Source organism: Ceratotherium simum, chromosome 13 (genome assembly GCF_057802395.1).
Source record: "Ceratotherium simum simum isolate JZ-2026a chromosome 13, ASM5780239v1, whole genome shotgun sequence".
In the NCBI taxonomy this organism is placed as follows: domain Eukaryota; kingdom Metazoa; phylum Chordata; class Mammalia; order Perissodactyla; family Rhinocerotidae; genus Ceratotherium; species Ceratotherium simum.
The window spans coordinates 31,908,317-31,930,586 of record NC_141912.1 but is presented as its reverse complement, the minus strand read 5'-3'; positions in this window follow the sequence as shown (position 1 = coordinate 31,930,586).

The window sequence follows — 22,270 nt, the reverse complement described above, 5'->3', positions numbered from 1 at the left end:
TATGTTTGTTTGCATAGATCTTTGTGATGGACAGTTCTAGAGGGTTTGACAAATGTATGGAATCATATATCTACTATCCCAGTAGCATATAGGATGGTTACTTCATCTTAAAATTTTCTCTACATCCTCTTTATTACTCTTTCCTTGACTACCAGCCACCAATAATCTGTTTTCTCTACCTATAGATTTTCCTTTTTCAGAATGTCATTTGAATGGAGTCATATAACATATAGCCTTTTGGATCTGACTACTTTCACTTACTAAAATTCACTTAAGATTCATCCAGGGAGACTTCTGATTTCTGGTTCCACATGTAAAAAGCTTGGAAGTTGCCACTCTATCCCAACAAGTACAAAGATGAACAGACTGAAAATTCAATAACTCTTATTGTATCTGTAAGAGAAAGGAGGACACAGGGAAAACTGCTGCCCCCAATATTGGAGAGGCAAAAAAGTGAATACAGCAGTCATGGCTTCCCAGAGCAGAGACTTATGAGCAGAAACTGCCACAGGAACCAGTGCCAGCCTAGGAAAATCTGAACAGTAATTGACAGATTGCTGGAGGGTCAGTATGGACAAGTCTGAGAGTTAAAAATTCCAGGTGGACCCAGTCATAGAGGGACCCTACAATGTGAAATTTACCCCCAGGAGCTCAAGCAGATTCCCAGAGTAAATAGAGAAAAATCCCCTCATGCTTCTAGCAGGGGGAGAGGGAAAGGAATAACTTTGAAATATAACACTGTACTCTATTCTAAACAAGGCCTTCTCTCAGGAGAAACTGGTTAATTGGAGCCTAACTTGCTGGGGTAGTATCAGAGCCTAACTGACCTAAAGTAAAGGAAATGCCCAACTCTAGTCAATCTAGCCTTCCATATGAAAGAAGGGAAATACATAACTCTCACCCACTTTAGCCATACTGTCCCACGTGATTCGGGAGAAACAAACTGAGAACACTTATGAAGTTCGCATTCCAGAGGCACAGGCTCATTAAAAGACAGAGAGCTAATCATAAGACTATAGAATGCTTCCTTTCCCCCATACACCTTACCACTACATTACTAAAGGCCTATTTACAGCAGTTCCATTTACTTGGTGCATCATGTTTGGCTATCAAGAAAAATTTACAAGGCATACCAAAAGACAAAAAACACAGTTTGAAAACACAGGGCAGAATCAGAATCAAACATGGAATTATCAAACCAAGGATTTAAGGTAAATATGATTAATATACTAAGGGCTCTAATGGATAAAGTAGACAGCATGCGAAAACAGATGGGCAATGTAAGCAGAGAGATGGAAATCCTAAGAAAGAACCAAAACTAAACGCTAAAGATCAAAAACACTGTAACAGAAATTATGGCCTTGTTATTAGGCTGGACATGGCTGAGGAAAGAATCTCTGTACTTGAAGCTATACCAAGAGAACCTACAAAGACTGAAAATAACAGAACAGAATATCCACGAACTGTGGTACAACTACAAAAAGTGTAACATATGAGTAATGGGAATACCATAGGGAGAAAAAAGAGAGAAAGGAACTGAAGGAACATTTACAGCAATAGTGATTGAGAATTTTTCCAAATTAATGTCAGACACCAAATCACAGATCCAGGAAGCTCAGACAACACCAAGCAGGATAAATATCCCAAAAAACTATAATATATATCATTTCAAGCTATGGAAAATCAAAGACAAAGAAAGAGTCCTAAAATAAGCCAGAGGAAAACACCACCTTATCTATAAAGAAACAAAGATGAGAATTACATTCAACTTCTCGGAAATGATGCAAGGAAGAAGAGAGGAGAGAAAAAAAGCACCAAGCTAGAATTGTGTATCTTGTGAAATTATCTTTCAAAAGTGAAAGAGAAAAAAAGACTTTCTCACACAAACAGTAATTGAGGAAATTTAGTGCTGGTAGACCAGTTTGCAAGAAATGATAAAGGAGGTTCTTTAGAGAGAAGGAAAATGATATAGGTCAGAAACTCAGATCTACATAAATAAAGGAGAAACATTAAAGAAGGAATAAGTGAAAATAAAATAAAAACTATTATTTTTCTTGGTCTTGATCTAACAAAAAAGTGTTCAAAAGAATAATAGCAACAAGGTATTCAATCTAATACAAGTATGCTTATGTGTATATCATATACAAAATGCTTATGTGTTTATATACAAAAGAAATGAACAAATGAAATCAGTAATACAAGGGAAGTAGGGAGAGACTAGGATTATTTTGTGATTATAAGGTACTCACACTACCTGTAGTGTTATTTGAAAGTGGATTAGATTAGTTATAAATGTACATTGCAAACTCAAGAGTAAGCATTTAAAAAGTTTTTAAAAAGTATAACTGATGTGCTAAGAAAGAAGAGAAAATGGAATCATGTAAAATGCTCAATTAAAACCACAAAAGTCAGAAAGAGAGCAAAAGACTAAAATAGGAGCAAAACCAAGAACAACAAAGAAAAAATGGTAACAATTCTGGTAAACATAAATTTAACAATATCAGTAATCACTTTGAACGTCAATGGTCCAAATGCACCAGACATCTTTGTCTTTAAAAGACAAAGATTGTCAATGGTCTAGATGCCCCAATTAAAAAACAAGACCCAACTATATGTTGTCTACCAGAAAGTCACTTTAAATAAAAAGAAACATAGATTATAACTAAATGGAAGGAGAATAATGTACCATGCTAACACTAACCAAAAGAAAGCAGGAAAAGCTATGTTAATTTCAGAAAGAGTAGACTTCAAATAAGAAAAGTTATCATGGATAAGAGGGACATTACCTAATGATAAAGAGGTCAATTCTCCAAGAAGACATAATTCTTTATCTGTAAGCACATAAAAACAGAGTGTCAAACCACATGAGGCAAAAACTGATAAAACTGCAAGGAGAAATAGATGAATCCACTATATAGTTGGACACTTCAACACCCCTCTCTCAGAAATGGACAGACCAGCCGGCACAAATCAATAAGCATATTACTGAACTCAAGAATACCATCAATTAGACTACTTCATCCAACACTAGCAGAATACACAGTCTTCTCAAGCTCACATGGAACATACACCAAGATGGATGAAATTGTGGGCTGTAAAATACATCTTAACAAATTTAAAATTGAAATCATACAATATCTGCTCTCAGATAACAAAGGAATTAAACTAGAAATCAGTAACAGAAATATAAGTGGAAAATCCCAAAATACATGGAGATTAAACAACACACTTGCAAATAACACGAGTCAATGTGCAACATTAGATAAATTGTAAAAATTTTGAAGTAAATTAAAACGAAAATACAACATCAAAATTTGTGGGAGGCAGTGAAAGCAGAGCTTAGAAGGAAACGTGTAGCATTGAGTGCATATATTAAATATGAATACATGGATGGACATTGAGGGTATTATGCAAAGTGAAATAAGTCCGAGGGAGAAGGTCAAATACCGTATGATTTCCTTGATTAAGTAGTAGATAATAACAACAATAAACAAACACATAGAGACAGAGATTGGATTGGTGGTTACCAGAGGGGAAGGGGGGAGGGAGGAGGGCGAAAGGGATAATTCAGCACGTAGGTGTGGTGATGGGTTGTAATTAGTATTTGGGTGGTGAACATGATGTAATCTATGCAGAAATAGAAGTATAATTATGTACACCTGAAATTTATACAACGTTATAAACCAATGTTACTGCAATAAACAAAAAATTTAAAAAAATAAAAATAAATAAATATGAATATATGAATAATCTAAATTTCCATCTTAGTAAACTTGAAAAAGTAGAGTAAATTAAATCCAAAGTAAGCAGAAGAAAACAAATAATAAGAATTAGAGCAGAAATGAATGAAATTGAAAACAGGAAACCAATAGAGAACATCAACAAAACCAAAACATGGTCTTTTGAAAAAATCAATGAAATTGATATACCTCTAGCTAGGCTAACTAATAAAAAAAAGAGAATGGATACAAATTACTAGTGTCAGAAATGAAAGAGGGGACATCACCACAGACCCTATGGGCATTACAAAGATAATAAAGGAATGCTATGAACAACTTTATGCCCACCAATCTGATAACCTAGATGAGATCGACCAATTCTTGAAAGACACAATTTGCCCACACTCACACAGAAGAAATAAATAATCTGAATAGACCAATGTCCATTAAATAAATGGAATCAATAATTAATAACATTCTAAAACAGAAAACACCAGGCCTAGATAGGTTCACTGGTGAATTCTACCAAACATTTAAGGAAGAAATTATATAATTCTCTACAATCTCTCTCAGAGGATAGAAGGAAAAAGAATAATTCTTAATGCATTCTCTGAGGCTGTTATTACCCTGATACCAAACTAGACAAAGACATTATGAGAACAGGAAACTACAGGCCAGTATCTCTCATGAACATCATGTAAAAGTTCTCAAGAACACATTAGCAAATTGAGTCTATAATGCATAAAAAGAACTATACAGCACGACCAAGTGGGATTTATCCCAAGTGTGCAAGGCTGGTTCAACATTTGAAATCAATTAATGTAAGCCATTACATCAACAGTCCATAAAGGAAAACACATATGAGCATATCAATAGATATAGAAAAAAGTATTTGACAAGAATCAACATCCATTCATGATAAAATCTCTAGGTAAACTAAGAATACACAGAAACTTCCTCAACCTGATAAGGATTATCTACAAAAAATATACAGCCAACATCATAATTAATGGTGAGAAACTTGAAGCTTTCCCACCAAGATCAGGAACAAGGCAAGGATACCCTCTCTCACCACTCCTTTGCAATATCATACTAGAAGTCCTAGCTAATGCAATAAGACTTTTTAAAAAGGAAATAAAAGGTACACAGATTGGGAAGAAAAATATAAAACTATCTTTGTTGGCAGATGACATGATTCTTTATGTAGAAAATCCAGACTCAACAACAACAAAAAACTCCTTTAACAATTAACAGGCAATTATAGCAGGTTGAGGATAGAAAGTTAATATAAAAGTCAATAGCTTTTCTATATGTGAGATAAAAACGAGTGAAAGTTAAACAAATTTTTATTTTGCTAGGAAGGAAAGATTCGCCCCAAGCTAACATCTGTTGCCAATTTTCCTCTTTTTTTTTTTTTTTGCTCCCCAAAGCCCCAGTACATGGTTGTATATGCTAGTTGTAGGTCATTCTAGTTCTTCTATGTGAGCCACTGCATGGCAACTGACAGACAGAGAGTGTGGTTCCACAACCAGGAATTGAACCCGGGTTACCAAAGTGGTGAGCACTGAACTTTAACCACTAGGCCATCAGGGCTGGCTCTAAAAGTTGAAATTTAAAACACAATCCTACTTACTTAACATAAGAAAAAGAAATACTGAGATATAAATGTAACAAAATATGTACCAGATCATACGAAGAAAACTATAAAACTCTGATGAACAGAACCAAAGAACTAAATAAATGAAGAGATATTCCATGTTCATGGATAGGAAGACTCGTATTTTCAAGATATCAGTTCTTCCCAATTTGATCTATAGATTCAATGAAATTCCAATCAAAATCCAAACAAGTTGTTGTATAGATATCAACAACCTAATTATAAAGTTTATATGGAGAGGCAAAAGAAACAGGATTGTGAAGAAAATATTGAAGGAGAAAAATAAGATTGGAAGACTGACACTACCTGGCTTCAAGACTTAGTAAAACACAACCAAACAGTGGGGTGTTGGTGAAAAAATAGACAAATAGATCAAATGGAACAGAATAAAGACCCCAGAAATAGACCCACGTAAATATAGTCTACTGATCTTTGACAAAGGAGCAAAGGCAATACAATGGAGCAAAGATAGTTTCTTCAACAAATGGTGCTGGAACAGCCAGACATCCACATGCAGAATAATGAATTTAGACACAGATCTTACACTCTTCACAAAAATTAACTGAAAGGGGATCAAACCCTAAATGTAAAACACAAAACTATAAAACTCCTAGCAGAAAACATGGCAGAAAACCTATATGAGCTTGAGTATGGTGATGACTTCTCAGATACAACACCAAAGGCATGATGCATGAAAGAAATCATTGATAAGCTGAAGTTCAACAAAATTTAAAACTTTTGCTTTGTGAAAGACAATGTTAACAGATTGAGAAGACAAGCCACAGACTGGGAGAAAATATTTACAAAAGATACATCTGATAAAGGACTGTTATCCAAAATATGCAAAGAACACTTAAAACTCAACAGTAAGAGATCAAACAGCCTGTTTGAAAAATGGGTCAAAGATCTTAGGAGACACCTGACCAAAGAAGATATCCAAATGGGAATTAAGCATTTAAAAATGCTCCTCATCATGTATTATCAGGGAAATTCAAATTAAAACAGCAATGAAATACCACTACACACTTATTAGAATGGCCAAAATCTGGAACACTGACAACACCAATTACTGGTGAGGATGTGGAGCAAGAGAAACTCTCATTCATTGCTGGTGGGAATGTAAAATGGTATAGCCACTTCAGAAGACAGTTTGGCAGTTTCTTACAAAACTAAAAGTACTCGTACCATACAAGCTACGCCTAATGCTCCATGGTGTTTCCCCAAAGGAGTTGAAAACTTATGTCCACACAAAAACCTGCACACCAATTTTTGTTTGTTTGGTTGGTTGATTTTTGTGAGGAAGATTATCCCTAAGCTAACATCCGATGCCAACCCTCCTCCTTTTGCTGAGGAAGATTGGCCCTGGGCTAACAACCGTGCCCATCTTCCTCTACTTTATACGGGACACCGCCACAGCATGGCTTGACAAGTGGTGCATTGGTGCTCACCCGGGATCTGAACCTGTGAACCCTGGGCCGCTGAAGCGGAGGACATGAACTTAACTGCTACACCACCGGGCCGGCCCCATGCACACCAATATTTATAGCAGCTTTATTCATAATTGCCAAAACTTGGAAGCAATCAAGATGTTCTTCAGTAGGCAAAAGGATAAATAACTGTAGTACATCCAGACAATGGAATATTATTCAGTGCTAAAAAGAAATGAGCTATTAAGCCATGAAAAGACATGGAGGAAACTTAAATGCATATTACTAAGTGAAAGAAGCCAATCTGAAAAGGCTAAATAAATACTATATGATTCCAACTATATGACATTCTGGAAAATGGAAAGCAATGAAGACAGCAAAAAGATCAGAGGTTGCTATAGGTTGGGCTAGGGGGTACGATTGAAAAGGTGGGGCACAGAGGATTTTTAGGGCAGTGAAAATGCTCTATATGATATCATAATGATAGATACATGTAATTTTATATTTTTTCAAACCTACAGAATGTACAACACCAAGAATATACCCTAATGCATAAATGTGCTATAGACATTTGTATATATAAATAAACTATAGACTTTGGGTGGTTATGATGTGTCAATGTTAGCTCATCACTTCTAACACTTGCATCACTCTGGTGAGGGATGTTGAATAGTAGGAAATGCTCTGCACATGTAGGATATATGGAATTTGGGAAATCTCTGTACCTTCCTCTTAACTTTGCTGTGAACCTAAAACTTTTAAAAAATAAACTCTTTAAAAAAACAAAAACAAAACAAACAAAAAAATTCATCCAGTTTGTTGCATGAATAGATCATTTTTTTTATCATTGAATAGTATTCCAGTGTATGGTGTACTGTGTTTTCTTATCTTTCTACTCTTGAAGGATATCTTGATTGTTTACAGTTTTCAGTGATTATTAATAAAGCTTCTATAAACACTCACCTGCACTTGTTCTGTGGAAATAAGTTTTCAATTCACTGGAGTAAACATCTAGCAGTGTGATTTCTGGGCTGTATTGTAAGTATATGTTTAAGTTTATGAAAAACTTCCAAAAAGTCTTCCAAGTTGGCATTACATTTTTCATTCTCATAAGCAAGGAATGAGAGTTCCTAGTGCTCTGGATTCTTGCCAGCGTTTTTTTAATGTCTTAAATTTTTTTTTTTTTTTAGCTACTCTAGCAGTGTAGTAGGATCTTATTGTGTCTTTAATTTGTATTTCCCTAATAACAAATGATGTTAAGTATCTTTTCATGTGTTTATTTGCCATTATCTTCTTTGGTCATGATCTTTCAGTCAATTTAAATTAGGATTTTTTGTTTTCCAATTGTTCTTTTAATTTTCTTTATATATTTTGGTTATAGGTCCTTTATCATATATGTGACTTCCAAACATTTTCTTCCTGTTTATGGTTTTTCTTTTTTTTTTAATTGAGATACCATTGACATATAACATTGTATTAGTTTTAGGTGTGCAACATAATGATTTGATATACATATATATTGTAAAATGATTACCACAGTAAGTTTAGTTAACATCCATCACTACGCACAATTACAAATTTTTTTCTTGTGATGAGAACTTTTAAAATCTACTCTCTTAACAACTTCCAAATATACAATATAGTATGGTTAACTATATTCACCATGCTGTACATTACATCCCTAGGACTTATTTATCTTATAACTGGAATTTTTATCTTTTGATCAGTTTCACCCATTTCAACCACCTCTCATCCCCCTCTTCTGGCAACTGTCAATCTATTCTCTGTATCTATGAGCACAGTTGCTTTTTTTATATATATAGTCCACATATAAGTGAGATCATACAGAATTTGTCTTTATCTGACTCATCTCACTTAGTACAATGCCTTCAAAGTCTATCCATGTTGTTGCAAATGACAGAGTTTCCTTCTTTTTTGTGGCTAAATAATATTCCCATGTGTGTGTGTGTATGTGAGCATGTGCGTGTGTGTATAAACAGATTTTCTTTATCCATTCATACATTGATGGACACTTAAGTTGTTTCCATATCTTGGCTATTGCAAATAATGCTGCTTGAATATTGGAGTGCGTGTGGCGTTTCTTTTCATTCTCTGAACAATGTCTTTTATAGAGAAAAAGTTTTTAATTTTGATAAAGTCCAATATATCGTTTTTTTCTTTTGTGGATTGGGCTTTTGATGTTTTATCTAAAAATTCATCACAAAGCCCAAGGTCAGATTTTCTCCTTCATGTTATTCTAGAATTTTTATCACTTTACATTTTACATTTAGGTCTATGATCCATTTTGAGTTAATTTTTTATATGATATGAAGTATTCCTTAGATTTTTTTCTTCTGCATATGGATACACAATTGTTCCATGACCATTTCTTAAAAAGACTCTCTCTTCTCTGGATTACATTTGCCCCTATATCCAAAATCAGCTGACTATATCTGCTTATGCCTATTTGTGGCCTCTCCATTCTGGTCTATTGGTCTATATTTCTACCCTTTTGCCAATACCACACTGTCTTAATTGCTGTACATTTATAGAAAGCCTTGAAATAGCATCCCATAATTTTGAAAAAGATATATTTTCATTATCATTCAGTTGAAAATATTTTCTAATTTCCCTTGTATTATCTTCTTTGATCCAAGAGTTTTTTAGAAAAGTGTTTTTAAATTTCCAAATATTGGTTTTATTCCCCAGATATCTTGTTATTTATTTCTAATGAAATTAATTATGGTCAGAGAACATACTCTGTATGATTTCAATCTTTTGAAATTTATTCTTACTTGTTTTATGTCTCAACATATGATCTCTCTTAGTGAATGTACCATAAGTCTTTTTTTAAAAATATGTATTCTCTGGATGCTGGATATGCTGTTTTGTAAATATCAATCAGGTCAAGGTGGTTGATAGTGTTGTTTATTTGTATTTTAAAGAAACTAAGAGAAAAAAAAGAGTCTTTTCTTTTTCCCATGTATTTATCATTTCCAGAGTTATGTGTTCCTACCTGATGATTTAAGCGTTCATCTGGTAGGATTTCCTTCAACCAAAAGAAATTCAGTTAGTAGTTTTCTTTCTTTCTCTCTCTCTCTTCCCCTCTCTCCCTCCCTCTCTCTCTCTTTCTGTCTTTCATCTCTCTCTCTCTCTTTCATTCTTTCTTTTTCTTCCTTCTTCCCTTCCTCCCTTTCTGTCTTCCCATCTTTCTTTTCTTTCTCTTTCCCTCTCTCTCTCCCCCCTCTCTCCCTCCTTCCCTCCCTCCCTCCCTCTCTCTCTCTCTCTCTCTCTCTTCCTTTTTCTTTTTTTGTAGTGGAGTTCTCTTTGAAACAAACTATGTTGGTTTTATTTTACCTGAAAATATCTCTTTTTCCCCCTGAGGAGCATTTATACTGGTTTAGAACCCTGAATCAACTGGTTATTTTCTTACAGTGCTTAAAAAATATCATTTCATTGCCATCTGTTGTTTCTGATGATAAATTAGAAATGCATTTACTGGCCATTCTTATAACTGTTCCCTTGTATGCAATGTGCCATTTTTCTCTGGTTGCTCTCCAGATTTTTTGTTTAACTTTGGTTTTTGTCAGTTTTACTAGGTGTGATTTTATTTATATATACCCTGCTTGGGGTTCACCAAGTTTCTTTTGAATTTATAAATTCATGTCTTTTACCAAATTTTGAAAACTTTTCGGCCTATCTCTTTATTTTTTCTGTCCTGTTCTCTCTTTCCTCTCCTTCTGGGATCCAGTTACACATATATGTGATTGCTTCGATATTGTCCACAAGTCTCTGAGAATCTGTCATAGGTGACTTTCAGAAGAACTCTAGAAAATAGTTTTTCCTTTTAATTTTTACACATCAGGACACTAAGGCACATATAGTTTTGGTGACCTGCTCAAGCTTACACAAATAATTAAATGACAGAATCAAGAATTAAAAACCAATCCTTCTATTATAAACCAATGATTTTAATTAGAATCCATTAATCCATACTGGTCTTAAACGGACACATAAATAAATAATTGGGGACAAGGAGAGAGAGGAAAGCTATTCTTTACTGTAGAATGCCAAGTAATAAATGTAAAAGAAAGAATGGAGTTTGAAAAATCATTGTTTTGCAACTGTAGTAGCAATAATTGATACAGACAGGAATCATCAAGGAATGCTAAAACTAGTGAGTGAAAGTCTCTTGAAGAACAGGATAGTTACATAGTTTCAAAGCATCTCCCCTAAAGTTCCTTCTCAATTATAATGGAAAACAGTAACTTTATAGTGGAAATACCGGCAGACACTGCTTTAACCAAGTGATGAAGTTAACATCCCCCACAATGGGCTTCCTGATGTAATGCTCTGAGAAGGATACATCAGTTCTGCAATATTCCTGCCCAAAATGCATAACTTGAATCTAATCATGAGGAGACATTGGATGAACCCAAGTTGAAGAACTTTCTACGAATAAATGGCCTGTCCTCTACAAAAATACGAAGGTCATCAGAGAGCTGCCTCTCAGGCTCCAGAAGCACAGCACCCAAGGCCCAGGTCATGGGTTTGTAAGCAGTGAAGTCCTTCCTGTCTACTCGTAGTGCCAGAATCTACAGCTGTTGCCAGGCTCATAGCCGTGGCTCAGCTGCAGGGTGTGGGACCGTGGGGGGACCTCATGTCCCCCAACTCTTGGGTTAGTTGTTAGAGTAGAAGTGATATCTGGGGTGGGACTGCAAGACCCTTGAGTTCATGGGCTGGGGTGTCAGGAAACAGGGCCTGGAAGGATCAGAATAAAGTTCTGGGTCATCTGAGAGGAAGGAAAGAGGTGAGATACCTGGGTCCTAAGGTCTTGGGAGTGGGGAAGGTGCCAGGCTGCCCCAGGAGTGAGGGAAGTTAAGTGGAAGAATCTCTGGGATTTGGCAGGGAGAAAGCTTTCATTCTTGGAATCCAGGGGAATAGGGGTCAATTGCCTGGGCCAGGCTCACCCCCAAGCTTCTTGTAGCCCATGATGATCTTCAGACTCCAAGCTAAGTTCTGAGTGGGACTCTCCTGGAACACAGTCTCCTTGGTTGCCAGAAACCAAGCCACCTCCCCACCCATGGCCCTGGGACCTCCTGTCCTGGGAGGGCACCTTATGCCTTCATAGGCAAGAAGAAGAAGTTCAGGTAGCTGAGAGCTGTGAGCGCAGGCAGCCCCGGCCTGGACTGAGACTCAGCTGTGAGCTCACAGTGCCGGAAGTGGGTCCCTGCAGCATCCAGGGTTGGGCCCCTGAGCACCTGCCATTAGCTCTCCTTTTCCCAGCACCACAGAAACTCCCCTGTGCCTGTCTACCAAGACCTGGTTTTTACTCATACTTCACTTCTGATACCAAATGTGTGGGTTTTTCCACACCATGCAATTCTCTAATTCTTTGTAGACACCAAGTGGACCTCCTATGATTCAATTCAATTTTGACACTAACTACCCAGTTAGTGCTGACCCCACAGGTTAAGGGCTCAGTCCCACAAGACTGTCCCCCTCTACATCAGAGGGTATAGTCTCAAGTAGTGGATCCCCAGGCTAGCTACACTTCTGTCTGACTTATCTACAAATTGGGGGTTCCCTTGACCCCCACTCCAGTTTTAATAACTTGCTAGGACAGCTCTTGGAACTCAGAAATTCACTTTACTTACTATTACTGGTTTTATTATAAAGGATATAAATCAGGAACAGCCAAATGGAAGGCATGCATAGGGTAAGGAAGGGGGAGTGTCTTGGAGAGTCCATACCCTCTTCTAGTATGCTACCCTCCGAGAACCTCCATGTGTTCACTAACCCAGAAGTTCTCTGAATCCCATTGTTTAGGGTTTTTATGGAGTTACTATTACTTATGCATAAATTATTAAATAATTGGCCATTGGTGGTGCTGGAGATTATGAGTGCCATGCATCCAATTCCCAAGGACAGGCTTCAGCATCAGCAAAAATTACAGTGGTTGATTCCTTACATACCAGTGAAAAAAAGGTGAAGGTGCCAAACTATAATCCTGCAGAATATATTACTCTGCATAGCTAAAGGTAGTCATGGATAACTACAACCCCTACTCCTTCTTAATAACCAGCTTCTTTTCATTTAATCCACTAAAATTTTAGTTATAGTCACTGGTTTTACATAGTGAAATACAAAATAGAGATAGCACATCATGATAATCTACAAAAATTTATTGTTTATTTACAGAAGAAAAGCAAGCATATCACTAAATGAAACAAATAAAGTGCTTTTTCTCACACAAACAAAAAAATCTCCAGCCCCTCTCCCCTCCCTAGAGGTTGAGGAGTGGTGCTGAAAGTTCAAGCTCTCTAATCAAATGGTTGGTTCTTCTGTCAACGAACCCCTCTCTTGAAGCTATCTAGGGACCCCTGCCACTTGTCATCTCATTAGTATACCTAAAGGAGACTCTTGTCTCTCCAGAGAGTCCAAGGGTCTTAGAAGCTCTCATGTCAGGAGTCAGGCACTAAGACCAAATATAACGAAAGCTGATCCTATCACTCCTGTCACTCAGGAAATTACAAGAGTATTAGGAGCTCTGTGCCAGGAACTGGAAATGAAGACCAAACATATATTTCTTATTATATCACACACTCCCTACACACACACACACACACACACACACACACACACACACACACACACTTCCTATTCATCTCTTCCCATTGTTCTCCCCTCCCTGGCTCTTTCTTCACTCCTCCTTTCTCTCATTCTATTGTGTCTCACTTATCATCCCTCTCCTCTCCAGAGCTTCCCTCCTTCATACACCTGACTCCTCAAGGGCTCCTCTCCACAAATATCATGATTGGAGACTCATAGGCTGATTCTTGGGAAAAGCAGCCTCCACTCTGAAGAAGCAGTATGAGCAATGGAGGGGACACGGGCGTCCAAGGCCCTATCCTGGAAGCTGAGGGACTGGGTCTTGGGGTAGGTCAACCCTACACTTGAATCCTGGCTGTTATGGTCTGGAAGGTTGGCTCTGCTCTGCTGACAAAGTACAGAAATACTCAGTGGTAGGAGGAAACATCAATATCAACCTGGATTTTGGAAAGCTGAATGGGCCCTGAGCCTGATGTGTGACCTGGACACCCCCTTGTGTGCAGAGCCTTGTCCAAGGGCTGGGAGCAGAGGAAGAACTTGGGGAGGTCCTGGTTGAGAAGGAGAAAGGGGAGCTGAGTCTTCTGTCCTCAGCCCTGTAGCCCATGAGGATGCTGCCACTCTGTGCTCTTGGATTCTGATGAGCAGCTCTGGGAAGATGAGGCTGTGGGCTGAGTCGGGCAGAGATGGCTGACATGGGGACAGGGCATCCATGCAGGGATGAAGACTCCTTCTGAGTAGCGCTGACTCCACAGGGGTCAGACTCACCTTCTTTGTCTTGAAACATGAGAGTAATAGTGGAGCAACAAAATCTGGCTCTGGAATTCTTCCTGCAAATATGGTCCACATGGAACCCAAACAGAAAGAGGCCGTTCAAGGCCTAAGTTCACTCCATTTTGGGCTCACCTGACTTTATGGGTTGCCAAAAATGTAACTCTGGTATTTACAGAAATTTCAATGATTTTACCAAATTCCAAAAGAATTATGTACAAATTTATTTCTTATGTCTCTGGTTGTGTTTTTGAAAGAGTCAAAAGACCAAGGAAAAGAGACCAGAAACCTCCCCTGGAAATTCTCAAATCCTTTTTCATACTAGTAACTTGGAGCTAGAAAGCCAAGACTGAAGTATACACAGAAGGATCTGGAGGAGGAACCCTCCCTTTGAATCAGCAAAGGCACAATTAGTCTGGGCACACCCCTGCTCTCTGTCTACTTTGAGCAGGTTCCACTCTGCAGGTGAAGCACAGCCCTGGTCTCCCCTAGAGGCCTCAGTCCCACACATCTCATTGCCCCACATCAGAAGCATCTGTTTCACTTGTGCTCGTTTTCACAGATTTCTTACCTTTTTCTGTGGTTCTGACCACTAATATGATATACAGGCAAGATCCTACAAAACCAGGTAAAAGATTTTTACTTACTCCACTTACTTATGAACATGGAGGAATGATTATGAGGGGACAGTGGCAGATATGGACAGAGGAAGAGACAGACAAAGGGCAGAGAGACAGACAGAGACAGAGGTAGAGAGACACTCACACAGATTGTGAACATACGTCCATTTCTTCATCCATCCATCCATCTACCTAGTGACTCTTGCAAGGTAAAAATATCAACAATTCAAATTTATGCCCCGACAGAAGTTACAGGGTTTTCCTTGTCAGCTCACACCTGTACACATTCACCTCGCTAGCTGATAGATTTGCTGGCTTCTACCCACGTCCTGCCGTGGGTGCTGAGCATTGGAGTCTGAACAGGACTAGACACCTGTGATCTGCTCACACTGGGCCCTGTCCTGTGCCTGGTAGTGAGATGACCTTATCTCCCAGATGCTCTTCTTTTTGGTCCTTGGGAAAATTCCCTGGCCCACCTCCCTATTGACACCTGGGAGACTCAGTCATCCTGGAATGATCAGTATCTTTGAATCAAGCACTGACTTTTCAGCATTTACCTTGTGTCAACTACTTGTAAATGCCCTTTCAATGATTTTCTCATTAGGATTTGTTAAAAAAAAAAAAAGGATGTGGTCGCAACCCCAAGCACACTGTTTATGAGAATCCTAAAAAGAAGGACCCCTCAGGGAAAGGGCCCTCTCTGATTCCTCCCAGATCACCTCATTTCATCTTCTCATCTGTGTTCACTTGCAAGGTGGCTTCCATTTCCCCTGACTTTATTGCAAGAAGTGGAAATACCTGCTCCGTAAATGAGTTCTTTGGAAAATCCAGAGTCTCAAACACTGCCCCCTAGGAATCACACACAACAGAAACACACATGTCTCTACTTCCTCAATCTAGAGATGCTGTATTTTGATTTCTGTGTGTCTACTGCACGCAAAATTTGACTTTTCATTCCCATTCAGTTTCTGGAAATGAGTTGGGTTTTCAGTATATTTCCTCCAGAGAGAAAATTTGTCCAAATCCACTGATAACACCAAATGCTGGTGAGAGTGCGGAGCAAAAGGAACACTCAAGTCATTGCTGGAGGCAACGTGAAATAGTACAGCTACTTTGTAAGACAGTTTGGCAGTTTCTTACAAAACTAAACATACACTACCCATATGATCCAACAATCATGCTCCTTGGTATTTACCCAAAAGATTTGAAAACTTATGTCCTCACAAAAACCTGCGCAAGGCTGTTTATAGCAGCTTTATTCATAATTGCCAACACTTGGAAGCAACCAGGATGTCCTTCAGTAGGCAAATGAATAAATAACCTGTGATACATCCAGACAATGGGATATTATTTGGCACCAAAAAAAAGTGAGCTATCAAGCCTTGAAAGACATAGAGGAAACTTAAATGCATATTATTAAGTGAAAGAAGTTAACTTGAAAAGGCAACATACAGTATGATTCCAACTATGTGACATTCTGGAAAAGGCAGAACTACAGAGACAATGAAAAGATCAGTGGTGCCAGGAGTCAGGGGGAAGAAAGATGAATAGACAAAGCACAGTAGATTTTTAGGACAATGAAAACACTAGGTAATGATGGATATATGTCATTATACTTTTGTCAAAACCCATAGAAGGTACAACACCGAGAGTGAACCCTAAAGTAAACTGTGGACTTTGGGTGGACTGTGATATGTCAATCTAGGTTCATCCTTGGTAAATGTGCCACTCTCGTGCATGATATTGACAATAGGGGAGGCTATGAACGTGTGGAGACAGGGACTATATGGGATATCTTTGTACTTTCCTCTCAATTTTGTTGTAAACCTAAATCTGTTCTAAAAACTAAAGTCTTTAAAATGTTAAAATTTAAAAAAATACTTTAAAAAAGAGAGAAACAGAATCACCGCAGAGTGAATAGGACTTTGGAGAGCTACACAGCACTGGGTCTTGATGTTCTGGGATGGCCAGACGTATGGAGGGCTCATCTTCTCAGTAAAATGAAATTTTGGCTCTCCTTTTTTTGTTCTTATCTCAAAATAAAAATTTCAAAATGCCAAGAGACAGAGTTTAGCTAAAGGAACTCACTCTCTTTTACTCCTTAGAAAATGTGCTGTCAAGGAAAATCCATTTTGTCATGGGCTGAAGTGTGTCCCTCCAAATTCATATGTTGAAATCCTAACCTCATGCCTCCGAGCGTGACTGTGTTTGGAGATAGGGTCTTTAAAGAGGTAATTAAGGTTAAATGAGGTCATTGAAGAGGGCCCTAATTCAATATTACGGGTGTCTTTATGTAGGTAACAGGTGTCACCGCACTTCCTGGTGGTCAAGGATAGTACAACAAACCTTCCTCCTTCTGACCATCACTTGGGATCAGACTTGCATCTCAGTCTGCTGCCTCTCCCAGCATTTTCTGGCTGCCTTTCCATATTCTCTGACAGGTGTTTCCTTTAATAAAATACTGCTAAGTTTAATCTCATCTTGGCATTTGCTTCTTGGAGGACTCGGACTAATAAAATCATTTTCATCTGTATACCAACAAGCTATTGCTTAGTCCATCTTGTAAAATTCTCTCTTTATCCACCTTCTCCCACCAGTGTCTGTTCCATTTTGTTTGTCTTTTAGTATCTCTTTGAGGTAACAGATGTTTAATGTTTTCAACCACTAAATTCTGGTGTAGTTTCTTACCCAGCAATAGATAACTAATAACTCTCTCTTAAGTTACTCTACCTCTTCTGTATTTACTTGCACTTGGAATTGTTCTCTCTCCTTGCTGTTTCCTATTCCTCTCCTCTTCTCTTTTGTTTTCTTTTGTCTCTTCTCCTTCCCTCTCTCCCTACCTCCCTTCTCCCTTTTTCCTTTCCATTGTGAAAGAACCCAAACATATAAAATGACATATGTGATTTCATAAAATCAGCATATGTGGTTATGCTGAAAGGAAGCATTATCTGGACCTATATGCTAAAAGTATGATGTTAATGTATATGGACTAAAAGTAAATAAAATTATTCATAGAATCAAAGAAATGCCTGGACAAGGGCTGGTTCTATGGCCTAATGGTTAAGTTTGGCATACGCTGCTTTGGCAGCCCGGGTTGGGTTCCTGGGCTTGGACCTATACCACTCAACAGTGGCCATGCTGTGGTGGTGACCCACATACAAAATATAGGAAGATTGGCAATAGATGTTAGCTCAAGGGTAATCTTCCTCAAGCAAAAAGAGGAGGATTGGCAACAGATGCTAGCTCAGGGTGAATATTCCTGAGGAAAAAAAAAACTGCCTGAGTGATTCTGCAGCCAAGGCAGTGGCTTTCCACACTTAATTCCCCCCCTTCAGCTGAGCTTTTTATTTTCAAAACAATCACATCAGCATCATGAACTCTTACACACTCCTGGTAAAAGTTTAAATTGGTACAAGCACTTTGGAAATCAAATTACCATTATGTAGTATGGTCAAAGTACACATCCCATATAGTCCAGCAATCCTACTCCTGATCATACACTCTGGGGAATTTCTTGCCTGTGTGCCCTAGGAGACATATGCACTAGTGTTTACAGCAAAAACTGGGATAACCACACAAGCATCAATAGGAAAATTAGCAAAATTGTGGTATAATCATAAAATGTAAGACTTCAGCAGTAAAAATGAATGAACAACAGCCTCACACAAGAGGTATAACTCTCCCACATACAGCTGAGTCACAGAAGAATTCATGTAGTACAAGTTCAGTACACAGAAAGTTCAAAAACAGGCAAAAATAAATCCTATTGGGTTTGGGGATATATACACTTATTGTAAAATCTTTAGAGAGACTCAAGGGAATAGTAAACACAAGACCAGTATAGAGATTACATCTTGCGGATGGAATTGGGGAGGTGCCCACGGTGGCTTCATAGGTTGTGTTTCTTATGCCAGTGGTGGGTGCCCAGGTGCTTACTTGATCATAACTCCTTAAACTGGCATTTTTCAAATTTCAGCTTGTGAACCATTTCTGATTAATTTTTTAAAAATGAAAAAGAAAATATCAAAGTTCATTGCAAGCATCCTTAACAAGAATTACCAACATTGGAACAAAGCCACAGCCAATGTTATGAGTCATGTAACAGAGAGGGCTGGGATGCCATAAAAAATAACATTGGCTAGAAATAGGTCACTGGATCTTTTGCTCACTGGCACATCTAAAATTTTCTAGTATACAGTGTTCATTGTGATGTGTAAGGTAATTCTATCTTGAGAAGGATTTGATGTGTTACTTACACTTAACCTCACACAGAACTGAATTAAATACTTTTACAGAAGTGGAAAAGTGCATTGTTGATCAATATAAACTAAACTGGAAAACCTTATAAAGGGATAACCAGTGATAGAATAGCAAATGCGAATGGAAAACACAATAGAGCTGCTTAAAAAACTTGAGAGGCACATATTAACAGTGCTTTTTAGAATCACATTGGTGTCCAAATCACTTCTACCTAATCTCATTCCAAAACACAGTGAAAGATGTTAAATTTATTATAGGATGCCAACTGAATAGCCAGTTTTGGAAAACTGTTCCAGATTGGAGGTAACCATTTCTGACTACTGCATCCCACCAAAATTGTTGTCATGATGCTAGGCTGGTGCACAGACTGAGGTATGGAATTCACATTTTTCTAACTGAAAAGCAATTTCATTAGGCAACTATTTTTGAAAGTGATGTTAAGTAAGAAAATTGGTATTTTAGCCAATATTTTTTGCATTCCTAACAGACTAAATTTGAAACTTCTAATGAAAAACAAAGACAGCTATTACTTTAAAGGCGTTATGGTTATGGCACCCACTTCTTGGAACTACAGTATTTGATCTAGCTGCTATATGTTCTCAACTTTGTTGCAACTTATTAAAGAAAACATTATTATTAAAGGCAATTGCAAGAAAAACTTACAGATTTTGTTGTATCTCCTTTTCTGTCTCAAACTTTTAATCATTATTTTCCAAAAGAGAAATGAAAAGCATTAAAGAAAAGTAATCAGATAAAAGAAGCATTGATTTATAAAACCTTGAAACAATATTTAAAATTTGACTTTAACATGCATGTAATTTCTTTGATATTCCTCCCTCCACCTCCAAGAGGTGGATTTAATTCCCTCCTCTGGCATGTGGGCTGCACTTAATGACTCACTGCTAACTGATAGAGTAAGGCTGATGTAATGGTATGAGACTCTATATCTAAAACATAAAACACATTGCAGCTTCCAACTTGGTTGCTCTCTTTCTCAGATCACTTGCTTTGGGAGAAGCCAGCTACCTAGTCATTAGCTACCTTATGGAAAAGTCCACATGGTAGGGAACTGAGGCATCCTGGGACCATCCAGGAAGGAACTGAGGCCTCTTCCAACAGCCATATAGTGCGCCGTGTTTCGTCCGAATCATCCATCCCCAGTCAAATGATCAGATAATGCAGCCATGGCTGACAACTTGACTGCAACCTTTGAGAGAGGCCATGAGCCAGAGGCTCAGATAAACTTCCCCTGGATTCCTGACTCTGGGAAACTGTGGGAGACAATACAGGTTTGCTGTCTTCAGCTGTTACATTTTAGGTAATTTGTTATGCTGCGGTACATAACTGATACAGGGTCCAAAGAGAGTGAATTATTAGACTTTAATTTTCATTTGCTCAAAGTTGGTTATAAGAGATTAAACATGAAATTTGGTTTTAAGATTTAAGAAGAATTTTCATGGTTAATAGATAGGATGCATTTTATTACCATTCACAACAATGTATTTATTAGAAATTCAATTCCCAAGTGTGAACAATTAAACACAAAAGGAAGAACCAGGCCATGTTAGGCTGATTCTATGATGGTCCACAATGACTATCCCCTACTTATTCACCTACCTCCCAGTTATTCAATCCAATTTTAATGTAGGTGCTGCTATGAAGGGATTTTGCAGATGTAACTAAGGTCTCAAATCAGTTGACCTTAAGACGGGGATTCTCAAGGTTTGGACTGTCCTGATCAGGTGAGTGCTGATTGGGGGTTCTTCCTGAGGAAAGAGTGGAAAGGTGTGAGACAGATTCAATGTGAGGGATTTTTCTCTGTTGTGGGCTTTGAAAATGGAGGCCGCACGGCAAAGAACGCTGGTGACCACTAGGAATTGGGAGCAGCCCTCCTCCAGCTCCTCAAGGAAACAGGGACCTCAGTCCTACAACTGGAAAAAAACTGATTTCTGCTAACAACCTCTCTATAATCTTAGAGGAGGATCCTGAGCTCAAAATGAGAACCCAGCTTTGTGAAACCCTGAACAGAGAACCCACCTACACCATGCCTGGATTTCTGAGTAAGGAACTGTAAGCAAATAAATGGATGTTGTTTTGAGCCACTAAGTTCTGGTAATTTGTTATGCAGTAGTAGACAAGTAATACACAGGCTCACTCTGTAAAAGATAAGCACATAGCATTTTTTTCCACTAGAATGAATTTATGAACTAATATGCACTCTAGTTGCACAAAATAAAATCTTTCCTACCTTTTTTTGTATTTTTCAGTTTATGATTTTTATGTAGTGCAATTAAAATTTAATACAATCGTATTTCATTCATTCATTCAACACCAACTAATTTAATGCCTAGTATGTACCAGAAATGGCTTTATATGCTGGGGATACAATTTTGACCTAAATAGCCTAAAGCCAAAACTGTGCTTATGTGCCTTATGTTCTAGAGACTTCCCAAAAGTCAGATGGAGATATTGGAGCATTTTAGTGAAGAAATGACACATCCTGACTCACATTAGCAGGATCGCTGACCCCTGTGGGGAGAAAAGTCCATGGGTGGCCGGTGAGGGGGTAGCGCTGGCACCACAATTCAGCAGTGAGAGGGTGGTGGAGTCTAAGGGGAGAAGAGGGGTGAGGGGTGAGAGGGACAGAGAGAAGGGCTGGAGGAGCAGGGGTGAGGAAAGAATTAGAGGTAATGAATTCTAAAGCAGTGGGATTCTCAGATTTAAACATACATATTGTTTTATAGATCTTTAATAAATGTATCTACAGAGCCTAGCAGAATATTCTTTGTATTTGGTATTTATTACATTCTGTAGGGCTGCCTAAAAACTAATTGCCTCCTTATGTTAATCAGTTTACTAAATCATAAGTATCCTGATAAAATATGCACACTGCTTAGATGTGAATAATTCATAAAAATAGGTAATGCAGGAGCACTGGTGAAGAGCATTTTGACCGCAGTGAACACCTTCAACTTCAAGGTGATTCAAGTTTGTAGTGCTCCTGGTTGAAATATACAGAAACAAACTGTGCCTCCATGTGCTTCTTTGTACTGAAATTATATCAGGGACTCACACAGACACTCTCAGGGCTACGGAATGAAGATCATTTTAAAATACAACCAACTGGAGTCACAGATATACTGTCTCAAAAAGTAAAACTTAGGAGCTTTGTGAGTCTGATTGGAGTGCTGTTTAGACACTTTTATA